Genomic DNA, 14840 nt, shown 5'->3' with positions numbered 1-14840 from the left:
TCTACTATGCAGGATGCAATGGCCACAGCTCTTGAATTTGAATCATACGTTCTGTCTAGCACAGAGGTACCAAGGTTGGTACAGTCATCTGGATTCAAGGCCAGAAAAGATCAGCTTTCAGAGAAGTTTGAGGGACTTTGCTGGCATGGTAATAAACCTAGGCACAAGAGAGCTCAATTCTGGCAACTTCAACACAGGGAAGATGCCATGGCAGGAAAGGCTGCTACCCAGAAAGGTTGTTGGAACTGTGGAAAGCAAGGACATATGAGGAGCCAGTGTAAGAAGAATATTACCAACAAGTCAGCCTCAAGGAGACCAGTAGTGGTTGGTGTTGAGGGACACTCACCAACCCCCATCATGAAAGTCCCAACAGCTAGGTGTAAAATGCCAAGTACACACAGTGTCTATATGACATGAAAGCTGGATGGCCAAATGTGCAACTTTTTCATAGATTCTGCGTCTCAGCAAACCCTTGTGAGCATCAAAGTGTTAGATCACGAAGGAGTACCAGAAACCATACAGAAGCTTTGTGGTGTGACAGGACATTCTGCAAGGTTGTTGGGATCAGTGTGGGTAACTATTGAGCTCATGTGCATAAAGGACAGACACAAAGTATACTTGGCTGACATTGAAGACGAATGCATATTAGGATTGGACTACTTACTACCGAGGAAGTTTGTAATTAATTTTGATAAAATGGCGTTTGGGAACAACAAACGCCAAGTTCCGGTAACTGTTAAAAGAGAGGTTGAACTAATGAGGTGTTATCAAGCTGATGTCAAAGTGACTGAAGGAGTTGATGATGGTGAAATGGAACCAGGTATAGATATTAAATCAGAGCACGAAGCCACTGGATACACTCCAGCAAAGTTGATGTTTGGTCGGGAACTTCGGTTGCCAGTGGATCTGTTAACAGGACGCCCACCTTATGAAGAGTTGCCCGAAAATGTATCAGAGTTTGTGAAAGCGTTATCAGAAAGGATGGATGATATTCACCATCGAGTACGTTCAAACTTGAAAACGTCTGCTGATTCGATGAAGTTATCTTATGATAAGAGATCTACTGAAGTTATTTTTGTACCAGGAGACAAGGTGTGATTGTATAATCCCAGGAAGACCAAAGGGAAGTCTCCTAAGTTGTCTTCTCCATGGGAAGGCTCACATGACATAGTGGATCGTCTCTCAGACGTGACTTTCCGGATAAAATGTGGTCGGCGAAGTAAGCCAAAGGTGGTGCATGCCAACAGGCTTTGGCATTATCACGGTCCAGGAAATTTCAGTTGGGACGAAGTGAACAACAGAACAATTGACACTGCTGAAGACGTGTCACCTGAAAAAGCCACTGTCGAAGAAGAAACTCGACTCGGTTTTGAAAAGGGAAACAGTGAAGCCCTTGATGAAGTTACTACCACTGATGTGACTGTTACCGATGATAGGACATTTCCTGATGAAGCAGATTAACCCCACATGAAGCAGAAGCCAACGAGACGGAGACCAGTACGGAAGAAAATACGTCCCGTAAAATTAAGAAACTTTGTTGAATTGTAATTTTGTGTTTGTAAATTCTGTACATTTAATTAAGTTATTGTTAATTGTTTATTGGTTTAATGTAGGTGGCTATTGTTCGGGACGAACAATACTAAGAAAGGGGCAGTGTTACGACAGCGGAGGTCACGTGACGCTAGTAACACGTCATATTCTCGAAGCTTCGTGAATCCTCGGGAGGTTACTAGATGTACAGTATTCTTTTATATAAGACGGCCAAGAAGTGACGGCAACAATGTGTAATTGAACTGCAGACAGAGAGAGACTATTGATGAGTCGAGCACGTTGTGAATTATAGTGTTTGTTATAGCGCGACTGTGGAAATTAAGTGTATTGCAAAATTGTATTCAGAAATAATAAACCAGTTTTATTTAAGAAAGGACTTGTATCGGTAAAGTTTCTTTGGAAAGAATTTTTACGGAAAATTAACTAACGACCGGAGGCGTAACAGTTGCAATAAAATAAGTTATATTAGACCAGGTCATTACAAAGAGTCTGAAGATTTAATTAGAATACTAAACCAATTAGAAGAATTACATCATGAATCGGACAAAGATCCTATATTTAGCTGTGATACATCCATTAGAAAAGTAAGTGTGAATGTGAAAGATGGAACCTCTATATTATTTGGACAGGGTCACGAATTGGGAGATGTATTAGTAACCTCTTTTGTTCAGCCATACCTTTTCTGAAGAAAGCCACATTAGCCTTATGAAAACAAGCAGTACAGTCAGGTATACATTTAGCATCAGATACAAGGAAAATCTGCTGATGCTGGAAAATGACGACCAATACAGGGAGCTCGAAACTTGGTTCGAGACATTAAACAGATTTCTCTACATAATAAAATGATGAAACGGAAAGGTCCTGTGTTCAGAATCACTAACACCAAGAAATGACGAATATCGACTCCAGATTTTTCGGCAAGTAATCATGTCCCTCCTACCTCAAGAAAAGTTCTGTCAGTGTATTTGAGCTAAATCTATTTTCTCTCCCTCCCACACAAGCTGTAATCAAGGAAGGTCAGTGGATGGAATATTATCCTCTATCATCAGTGACTGACAAAGGACCCATCGAGTTTTTTATATTCGATTCAGGAGACGAATACCTAGATCTGGCACGATCATATCTTCATGTGAAGGCAAAGTTTGTCAAACTTGATGGAACTGACATAAAAAAAATGAAGATGAGTCTGCACCTGTCAATCTGTTTTTCATTCTCTGTTTTCTGAAGTCGATGTACACCTGAATGACAAACTCATTTCATCATCTCACAATCTTTATGCCCATAAGCCATACATAGAAACTCTACCAAGTTATAATGGAGAAGCTAAGAGGAGTCATTTGACATTGTCTATGTGGGTAAAGGACAACTTCGACTTTGATGATGGAATCAAAGACTGACACCGAAGTAGCCAGACTGTCAACATGATCGGCCATCTACATTCGGACATTTTTTGCAAAATAAGTTCTTGCCCAATGGTCAAGTTTAAAACTTCGTCTCGTATGAAGTAATGAAGGATTTTGTATTGTGTCAAGTAAGGAATTCGTGATCTACACGTTTCTATCTACGTTAGTCAAATCTAAACCGGTACGTCAGTCATTTTGTCACATGCTAAAGCATTTCGGACAAAAATGGCTAAATATTCTTTGATGTATATAGAATGCAAATCATTTTCAATTCCTCGGGAAACTTACAAGCATCTATTGATAATGCATTTTAGGTCAAGTACCAATACATCTTGCTATAGGGTGTGTTAATAACAATGCATTTAACGGATCTCGGAAGACAAAGCTGGACAATTTCAAACATTACAGTATCAATTTCGTAACAATCAATGTGGATGAAAAACAGATTCCTGCTCTACCTTTACAACCAGATTTTTATCAAGGAATTGATATAGGATATGGTGAATACTTTAGGGGATATACACTCTTTGATCTTACACCCGACCTATCTGCTGGAGAATCACACTTTAATTTGGTAAAACAGATTCCTGCTCTACCTTTACAACCAGATTTTTATCAAGGAATTGATATAGGATATAGTGAATACTTTAGGGGATATACACTCTTTGATCTTACACCCGACCTATCTGCTGGAGAATCACACTTTAATTTGGTAAAACAGGGAAATTTACGAATAGAAATACATTTTCGGAAAGCCTTACTCAACACTATAAATGTTCTAGCCTATGCTGAATTCCAGTCCATTTTAGAAATTGATCATGACTGATATGTAAGAAGCTAAGAATACTAAAGAGGTTTATTTGATACTCTCACAAGATTTGTGTTTGAGAAAAAAACTTGGAGATGTTTTCATCAGTGATCAACTACCCAACCATGGAGACAAACAGTTATACATCGTCAACCTGGATCAGAGTCATAAACTGGGAAGCCACTGGGTCTGTATCTACTTTGGTCGAAATGGGAAAGGAGAATATTTTGATCCATTTGGTCTGCCTACACATAACCTCAACATTAGAACAATATTCTTCAAACAGAACTGTCAAACGTAGACTTATAACGAAAAAGTACTTCAAGGACCTTATCTGCCTGTGTGGGGACAATATTGTACATGTTATGCTTATTACCATTATAGACATATGTCAAAACGAAGACTGTTGAATGTTCCTTTTATAGATTTATCATCGAGTGTAGTCCAAGTGGCCAGACAATTATTGTGAATTAAAATAAATAAACACAAAATAAAATATGTTCCCATGTTTTTGCTTCATAATGAGGATATAGTATATAAGTATAAAATAATATTCTTGCAATTTAAAACATATCAATAAAAATATATCTTCGATAGATACCCATAGATGGAGTTACATACGAACCGAACGTATGATAGCTTATATTTAGCAGCAAGAAACAACCTAATTTCTTGGATAACATCTGCTGATTTTTGGATATTATTACATGTATATTAATTAACATTAATTAAGAAAGGTTAATTAGATATTAATTTGTTCCATTCTGCATATTAATTCGCTACATATTTATTAATTTACATATTAATCATTCGATTAGTTAATCAATTAATCACGTGTAATTAACATCTCACTAATTATTAATTTGCATATAGCTAATTATTTCTCATTAATTAACATATTTAATTTCAAATTAATTACGCATGACGTCACACTTCCGTACCCCTAGCGACATCCTACCTACTTAGGTAGTCTAATACTTTCAAAACAAATCTCAGCTTTGAAAACTTTTCTAAAGTTAAAAACAATTAGATAGGAGAGAATTTTAATCTACCTAAACTACTAAAGAGTGAACAAATTTGTTTTGACAGTAAATTGAAGTTTATTTGTGGCTACCTAGAGATTCCATAGGATGAAATGAAGTTTTGAACATTTTGGAACAAACTGTAGATCTACGTATTTGTATAATTGGTCCTAAATGTCCCACACTGCATGAAAAAGAGAGAACTGTTTGTTGTTGCATTCTTCAAATGCTATTCCAGTTATATGTATGGCAGGAAATTTCCTATTTAAGTGGACCATGTGTAACTGAAATAGCTTATGAACTTCAAACATAGCTGCAAGATGGATTACAGCATTACAGGGGTATTTCCTTCATTGTGAAACGTCATCTGAAACAGCAACACAATAATTGAAACATTTGTGGATAATGAAGAATTACGAAAAATATGTATATTCTAAAAAGTTCTATGGAAGTCTGATCAAGGCAGATATATACACTATAAGAAGGCATGTTATGCAAAGTAGGTTAAGGACAGTTATATAACGATGATTGACTAAGAGAGGAAAAGCAGGTCAAGTACAAATTAAAGACATTTTTGGAATTAAACGTTATTAAATCGATGTTGGCACAACACTGACAGTGCCTAAATGAAGGACAGTCATGAGATTGATATCTATAGACTGACGCCACTATATCAGAGAAAAAGCTACAGAAAAAGTGTATGTTAAAAGGAGGGGGGGTCGGGACTTTGATGTAAGATTTATGTCAAGAGAAGCGAGGAGTAGTTCAAGCAAATAGGCTGCCGATTTACTGATTATAGCTGCAACTAATCATTGAAGAGTTAAGGTTTTGATTCTGGAAAGTCCGATGAGTTTGCAGAAATTGTCTAATAAAATATCAGACCTACTTGCAGGTAGATGTCTATATTATTTGGATTTTCGCAAGAATACCAAGAAAACTTAATATATAAACCCATGTTTTGAGCTGAAAAGTCAGGTCTTCCAGGATCATTTAAGTCTCAATGGCAGTTATTGAAGACAGATAACCTGCAGTTCCCACAATGAAGGAGTTTACAAGATGTTGAAGCTGCCAAACATTCAAAGAAGCCAGAACACCATATCAACCTTTCTGCAAGTTACCAATGCTATTTCTCTCAATCGAGTAGCGTAGTTAAGAAACATATGTAAAAGGATACAATGTTAAAAGAGAATTTGTATGTTAAAGCATGTCAGAATATTTAACTGCCAACAGTTTAATCGAGAAACTTTTAAATATAATAGAAGAGTTGGAGAGAACTGTACTAGAGTTAATGAGTTATCAGAATATTGTATGTAAAAGGTGTAATTGGAATCTCTAAGATATAATAAAAAGTCGATGTGTTTTTGGAACCTCAGTTTCAGAGTCAATTCTTTATTCTAACTGTAAATTTCCTCACGTAGGTGACTTGTGTAATCCACTCGCGACTGTATTTAATATAAATCTATAGTGACTGGTGGTAAAGTCGAGCAGCAACAAGTAGCCTCCACGAACCAACTGTTACATAACACAGAAAAATTATCTCAGAAGGTAGTGAGAGCTTATTTGTTTGTTGAATGCTCAGACGCTGTACCCATCCAGTTCTATAAGCCATTATAACAGTAATGATAATGAATCATACAGGCAGTTATGATTTCACTAGCTTAAGAACTACTTCCCATGGACCAAGGCAAAACACAATCTTTACAAATTGGCAAGGGCACTACTGATAACAAAACTTATGGTGCTTGTAAGGGCGGTTATGAGTACAGAGTGGTGTGCCATGGGCCACACATTCATAGTACCCATTCTGTGGTGCAAGAAGTGTCCATAAAGGACTGGAAATCATCAGGATGTATTACACACTACTGCCAATGCACAGAAGTGTTTTCTGATCACATTTGCTTTAAGATGTTTAGAGGTGATTTAAGCACTGAACTGTTGTTCAGAAAAAAAGCTGATAACATGAAGGAACACTCATACAGAGATTGCAGGTCCTTCTATGAAAATAGTAGCATTGAATACTCTCCAGAAACTGGTAATCAACATGTAGCTGTCACTTACTTTACCAAGTGCTTATCTGCTAGTTGACATTTCAATACAGTTCATTGCCAATAAGCGTTAAACAGTGGATAACATGAGTTGAGCCACCTGGATAAATTTATAAAGACCAAAGAGGCAATTTCAAAAGTCAGATGTTTATAGGATTGCTCTAAGTGTTAGGTATAATTCATTTGTGTACTTCATCATATCAGATAGTTTAATTGAATGGGTTACATACATTGTGAAAACTTATACTTGCAAAGTTTGTGAATTCTGGCCAAACTTGGTAGGATGAACATTTGTCAATGAAAATTAGTTAAAAGTTGTATTATCTGTGCATCATGAGATGGACAAATCAGTATTATATTGAAATATGTGAAGACAGTAAAGGTACAACAGTTGGAAGATGGATATGGTTTTGGTACATCCCTGTAGTGTGAAAACAGTTGGGTTCTGGCTGAACAGGCTTTTATTTCATATTTAAATAACCCAATCCATCAAACTACATTCTGCATTAGTTAAATGCTGCATCAAACTGCACTGAACATGTTGAAAAGCTAAAGCTGTAGTCACTGTTGAACATCTAGCATTTTAATTGGACCAGGAACCAGAAGTTCAAAAAAAGAGTTGAATAATAGGGAGAGTACTATTGTACTATCTCAATCTGGATGATAACAAGAAAGATGTTGAATTTCTGTAGTATTCCCAGTAAATCTGTTTTCCTGCAAAACAGTCAGTTAGGCCTACTAACTGGAGGTTTGGAGAATACCTGACTATACAGATTAATGCTCTCTCTAATTTACAACTGGAATCATTGAGAAGAAAAGACTTCACACCAATGGTAGTCTTACAAGAAAACAAATATTTATTTACAAAAACAAAGCTAAACAAGGGCAAATGTCTACTAGTACAAGTCAAAATTACAAGAGCAAGAATGAAAGTTTATTGAAAAATTTATCAGTTTGGTGTGTGTGTCCCCCCCCCCCATATGTTAAACTAATACCTCAAAGCTTAAAAATAAGAGTGAAACCACAACAATAATTTTTAGTAAAATCCAAAAGTTAAATCTAAAAATGCAAAAACAAACTATGTTTTAAGCAAACACTACTCTCGAAGTGAACCCAAAACAATGTTCACTTACTAAAAGTTAAACTCAAGCTAACATAACTCTGAAGTTACTACTACTACTAAAATCCAAAGTTAAACAACAAAAAATAAACTAAATGTTACATTTATAGATTTCACAAGATTAAACACAGTCTAAAGTTTAAACAAAGCAAGTTAACACTCTAAATATATATCTGTGAAGTTCTGTCTAAAATCCTCGTCTAAATCTCCTAAAACCTTAAAATATTCACTCTTATAGGAGCAAATCTGGCCTTAAGTACAAAAACAAAACATAAATAAAGTCAAGTTTGCATACAAACTCACATTCAGGATCCATGCCCACTGAGAGTTAAATAAATATCTATATTTCTGGATGTCAGATGCTATCTTCCTTGCAAGAAAGTCAGTTAATTGCTAATTAGCAAATCCACATCTTGCCTGTTTCCAAAATATGAACATTTAAAAGTGTTGTTTGAGTGAAACTGTACATTCAAACTAAGAACTAAAACAAAAACTGTAATTTTTAAAATTTACATCTTAACTAATGGGGTAACAGGTACATAACCGCACCCACAGTCTGTGTGATTATGAGAACAATAGCTCACAATTTTTACTTTTTAATACATAAAGTGGAGTTTCATAGTCAATTACAATCATTAACTTGACTTTCAGATCATAGGTTACAGCCATACATAGATGAGGAAACATGAAAGGTAAAAGGTCATAACATCTCTTACTTTTCAAGCTATGGAGTGAATCTATTCAATGCAGGTCACCTAAGTATCCAAGAGGAATACTAAAACTGATACTGTTGGATGCAATACCTTGAGTATTAATAGACTGTTAATGATCACGTTAAATTATACTACATTCATAGGCTGAAATGATTTTGCAATCCTTTCTTTATGGAAAATATTGGCAGATGTTTACCTGAGAGATAACCTAAACCTTCTTGGTGTACATGTGTATAACAAAATGTTGCATTTACAAGTACTCTGTACAAATCTTCCAGGTATACAGTAAGGAAGTTTTTGTACTCTTACATAGCATGAATCATAAAAATCGATTGTAATAAATCACTTGTAAAACTCATATTGATTGGAGAATTTCTTGTTATGCCAACTGTACTGAGTTTCCCAAGACATAAATGGCTGATAATACGATTACAAGTGTTAATAATCAAATGTTTCTTGTATTTGCTATACATCAATCTGTTTGTATATTAGTATATATTGTAGTTGACAGCATGAACAATGTTCCACATTGCATTAATTACAATGGAAATGGCCTATATCTGCCGAATTTTACATGAAACTGGAATAATGATGAAGTTGTTCAATTCACAAATGGCACAGTTACAGATGCTAATAGCAAGTAAGAACAGTAGGACTTACTTTGCCTTTGGTTGTTATGCATAATTGTGTTTTTTTTTGTGGATATTTGCACAAATCTATCGATGGGCTGTCTGTGATAGCCATCTCAAATTCCAATGTTCAACTGATAAAATATAAGGAAGGCAGCTAGCCAACAGCACCCATCACCAACTCTTGCCTCATTGAATAGCAGGATTTGACCGATACCCCTGTAATGCAATTTCAGCCCCCAAGTGAAGAGCACTATATTTTTTGTTATAGCAGGACTTGAAAGATGGACCCACAAATCCATTATCAGGCATGACCATGATCAGCCCCCTGTATTTGTCATTATTTGGTCTATGTTATGCTATATGTATATATATATATTTATTTAATGTGATGTTGGAATAAAGAAATATACTAAAGTTTTGCATCATACATGTATTCATTCACGTTTGTTTTATTATGTATATGAATACACAAAAATTACATTTTTCGGGCAATAAAGAACTTAGGTAATAATATTAAGATGATTTGTTTGGTAAATACTGCAGTAATTAGCTTGAACCACATTAACTTTACAAGAAATATGATTTGTTCCAAGTTAAAATATGCATAAATTGAACTATTCCCAAGCTTTGCTAATACTATAAAATATATATTATTGGTAATTATTTTGAGTAAGAGCACTTTCTATAACTTTAAATTTGAAAGTAACCACACATGACATTACTTTGTATTATTCAAGTTGTTTTACTTGGACTGGTGCTTGAGTGGAATCTAGGTAATAAAAACAAGGGTAAAAATACAACGGAAAAAAGAAAAAAGGTAAAAAAAGACAGAAATTATACAAACAGTTAAAAAAGTCAAAAAGTATTTTGGTAAACAGTATCAATAACAGCTAAGCCAATTGTAAACTATGTAAACCAATTGAGTTAATAATTAAGCTGTTATTAACACAGTTTCTGAATTTGTCATTTTATACCATTCCTAAATTATAGTATTTATTTGTTTCTTTTTCATCTTTTACCTGTTTGTGCAATTTTCTTTGTCTTACAGGGTTTAGGCATGTATATGATAATAAAAAAGTAAAATGCATATTTCAAAATTTGTCATTCTATATCATTCCTAAAATATAGGACTTTTTTGCCTGTTCATGTCATTTTCTTTCTTCTTTTTTTCCATTGTCTTGATTACTGCCACTAGCTTGAGTGACATTATTTTCAGCACAGGGTATGCGTATATACCACCTTGCGAAGTTATGCTACTTATTCTTATTTCACTGCTAAAATCCTGTCATGGAATTTTTCCAAAAAATTCAGAAGTGACCAATAAAGTTATTTTCAACTATATGTTATTGACTGAAGTTCTGAACTATCAGAGACCAAGTTGGCTTAGAATTTTCTATCTTAATTTTTGTCATATAAGGCCATTTTCTTGAAAATTATTATCTTTGATTTCAATCATAATTGACCAGATGATAGCCTTAATTAATGTACAAGATAGGAAACTTCCTGTTGCTGATATCATCCACTGCATTCTTAACCAGCACCATGGATCAATACTGTTAAACCATCAACAATGCCTCACAAGATCAGTAATACAGTACATTTCAGTCTTCTGGCCACCTACTATAGCAGACTTCAGCCATATCATAAACCAAGAGAAAGGCAAACACTTGTCAATGTCCAATGGAGGGGTGTGGTATGACAACAACACACACAAGGGGATATAACTGTTCATTTGCAAAGAGATCAGTCACAAGATCACTCATCCAAATAGTTTGTGGCACTTTTAAAAAAGTTCAAAGAAAAATATTGGGTCTCCCAGTAGAACTTTAGAAGGCTAATTTTGTTACAAGATTGAGCAGAGCTACAGAAAACAGCAACAGTAAGATACCTACAAGGTCTGGACATTGCCAATAATAGATTCCTAGAGTAGTACCAACCAACTTTCTTTGGTCAAGGTGATACATTGGAAATACCACCATCAGGTCCTGTCTAATGAACAGAGACTTGAGGAATTGTGAACAAGTAAAGGACAAGTAACACATTTGAAATTTTGGGGATGGCCCCCAAATTGCCAAAGGAAACCAATGAGTTAGAGAGAGTCAAGGTCCACAAGGATTTCAGCTAAGACAAGGAAACTAATAATCAGATGACCCCTGAAAATTGTAAATTTTTAAGGCTATTCTAAAGCCTTCTATTTAAAGTAAAAAGAAGGATGCAATTATAAAAGTATCTTCACCCTTATTTACATATATAATTTGTAAACACTTGTAAGTCACTTTATCTTTCATACACATATATGTATAGTTTATGGTTAGTTAAAAGTGATATTCTTTATCTGTGCAACTTCTGTCAATCCCAAACCTTATGCAGAATATCAGTTTACTTGTGATTATTTTCATCCTTAACAGTTTAAGTGTCACAAATAAATGCCCTGCTATTACAATTTGGATCAAAGATACATACACACATAAATTTGTTCTAAGTACTTTGTAGCTATTAATATTATAATTACCTTTTCCTTTTTGAAGTGTAATGATAACCATGTTTTTAACACTATTATGACTTGGACTTAAATACTTCTTGCCACATACACACACATCATATGAACATGGAGGTATTAAATGTAAAGAAATAAGTTATCATAATGTTAAGAGGTATTACTCTGGTCTTATGAAATCTTATAATGGAAAATAAAATAAAACAATTTTAAGATGAAAAAATATGAAATGGGTACAAATCACAATTAAAAATATGTAAAATGTTTTAGTATACTTACAAAATATTAAACAAATGAGAAATATTGTTAAAGCATATGTTGCCATGGATCTTAAAGGCACTCCATTATCCATCAGTGTTAGAGGTATGCATTCTTCATCATCCCAGCATTTAGAGGTTTACAAAACATAAAGAATATGATTTTATTATGACAAGCTGGGACACAATTTTAATTTAATTGGTGATTTATTGGTTTGAGAATGATCCTCAGATAAGAGGAGTTGTGACATGCAATTACCATGGCTATATTTCTTTCATAATTTAGAAACTTAATACATCTGAAATCAGGTGACTTTTTTGAAATTTCATTGCAGATATCTGCACTTAATTAAAAATTATGTGAACAGGATGTAACCAACTAATCTTACTGTCAAGACAGTAATGAAAAATACAACATATAGACCATCAGCCACATTCATATAAGTAAAACTGCACAAATATAAGAAGATATACATTATACACACAAAAAAACATCATCATCAACCTCTATCATTAAAGGTATCTAAGCTGACTTTGTGAAGTTCTGATACTTTACTGCCCAGTAATTGTGTGACTGAAAATTGGGCACTACCTGAATGCTGTAAAAAACAATATATATATATATGTTCTTAAATCCGTTTCAAAGCAAATGAAGTAAACGATATAAATTCAATGTTGAAATTAACAACCTGCCTGATGTACTGCTGATAAGGCAATGTACCCATCACTCCCATGTGTCCTTATTACAAAAGTGGATCAAAACGTCATCCAACTGCCAGTTCACAAGGAAATAAATCTTCATTTCAACAAATTCCAATTTAGACAATTGCTTGCTGCATTTAATCAAACTAGCTTTCTGAAGGTTGCCAAGGCTAACTTAGTCTTAATGATAATAGTTTTAACAGGGCCTTACTGCAGTAATACTACTCATTAAATTATAATAACACTACTCACAAAAAATTATCTTAATATCTTTATTCACAAGTCTTAAAATTGGAGTTGACAAATATACATAAGCATATCAGTTTTCTTAGAAATGCTAGAGATTCTAACGGAAGTGAGCTGAGCAACTGCTCCGATAATCAATAAAGCAGTTTTAAAAAATGTCTAATCCTTAATAAATACTCAGGAATATCAGGGTTAGAATTTAGTAAAATGAAAAAAAGATTTTAAATACTTGTGTATGTGAAAGCTAACTACCAAATTAAAATGTTAACACTCACTACAGGAAAACTTTAGTTTCTTCTTTTAATTGTTTTTTTTTGTTGTCAGTACCCATTATTTGACTTACATTCTTTTATTTTTATGTGAAAAACTTTTCTTAAAGATGCAACTATTTAAAACTTATCTGTTGTTAAGTTTTTTATCATACTTATAGATGCAACTATTTAAAACTTATCTGTTGCTGAGTATTAAAGTTTTTTATCATACTTCCAACTTACATAAGTAACCATTGTTTATCTTGTTCAAAACATCTGAAATTTCTCATTTCTTTCTTTTTGATGTACACTGTTTTTAAGTACCTTTAATAATTAAAAATCAAAGAAATATTTTCACGTCCTATTATGCACTCAGGCTTGGCAGTCTATGGGCAAATTCCGTTAGTTGCAGTTATTCCATTACATTGACCCCCTGCTAAATGCAATTTAGATATTTTACTATGCAAGTTTTGTGCTGGTTTGTGCCATAGGTAAAAACTTTTTAACGGCTACCATTTTGCTGGTACCATCAATACAAGCATAGAAGCAGTAACGTAATGCTTAAAGAAGTACACAGAAATGCAAGGCTCATTTTGTGCTGGTACTGTTCTTATTTTGTGCTAGTACTGTTCTTATTTTGTGCTGCAAAAAGGAACAAATTGTTGATGTTTAATTGTATTTTGTTTTGGAGGTGGGGGGGGGCGTAAATTACTGAAAAGATTCAAATTAAGGTATCTAGTATTTTTAACTAGCTACAGTACTGTGAGGTTCAGTGCCATGAAAATTAAGTTTTGTGCAGCAACTATTTATGCCCCAAAACGATTTTTTGTTCTCAGTTAGGGGAGGGCAAATTAATCAAATCCAAATATCATATTCATTCAGCATGTTCCCATTTCATTTACTCTAATGTAATCATATATATATTTTTTTCTCTGTAAACTTGGTATGCCACTTTATTGTAAATGAAAAAACTTTAAAGCAGTATTATAATCTCTTGAGAACAAGCTAGGTTTTTCATGTGATATATTTGTAGTGTATATGTGCATGTACATAAAAAACATCGATGTGTGAATGTTTTAAAAGTTTATTGCATTGTATTGTAAACAGTATAAATACAAAAATGGTTTGTTTCTAAAACTGTGCCAAAGTGATTTTTGTATCTAAACCTTATTCTATATTTGACAACCTATTTTTTTTAGGTTTATTCCCATTTTGTCTATTGCCAATGGAGTAGACAAATATGGATGTTACCATTCATTCCTATACCCCCTCCACTTTTTTGAGGAATGTCCATATTTTTCAGAATATAAGACGCACTGGTGTATAAGACCAACTCTTATTTTGAAGACAAAGTTTTGGGGAAAAAAAAGCTACAGCCGCATTTCAAAGATTTTTATTGAACAAAAATTCAATTTGATTAGGTGATTACTGATGCTAATTGTATTAAGTGCTCTGATTGGTCAAGCGCATTGCACATTTGAATCCAAGGCAAGCACTCAAAAACGATTTTTTTCATTTGTTAATGTTAGGCCTTAAACAGCCTTATTCTGCTCCACATTAAACAGGGATCATCGTGTATTTACAAGCTTTTTC

The 14840-nt window shown here is 34.0% G+C and overlaps 1 protein-coding gene across 3 annotated transcripts in view; it reads right to left on the bottom strand.

The window, feature by feature from the left end:
- Nucleotides 1-14840, bottom strand: part of LOC106463318 — a 136528-nt gene that overhangs the window by 4814 nt on the left and 116874 nt on the right. For 2 of the 3 annotated variants that reach the window (XR_002611465.1, XR_002611464.1), the window contains one exon: nucleotides 7720-8366. The gene's annotated coding sequence lies outside the window, so the exon portion shown is untranslated. Of the gene's footprint in view, nucleotides 1-7719; nucleotides 8367-14840 lie in introns of those variants that run through there. The other variant, XR_002611466.1, reaches the window with a different exon arrangement.

The sequence above is a fragment of the Limulus polyphemus genome, unplaced genomic scaffold (assembly GCF_000517525.1).
Source record: "Limulus polyphemus unplaced genomic scaffold, Limulus_polyphemus-2.1.2 Scaffold1377, whole genome shotgun sequence".
Classification (NCBI taxonomy): domain Eukaryota; kingdom Metazoa; phylum Arthropoda; class Merostomata; order Xiphosura; family Limulidae; genus Limulus; species Limulus polyphemus.
The sequence above is the reverse complement of the archived record's forward strand: the minus strand, read 5'-3'. Positions and strand labels throughout refer to the sequence as shown.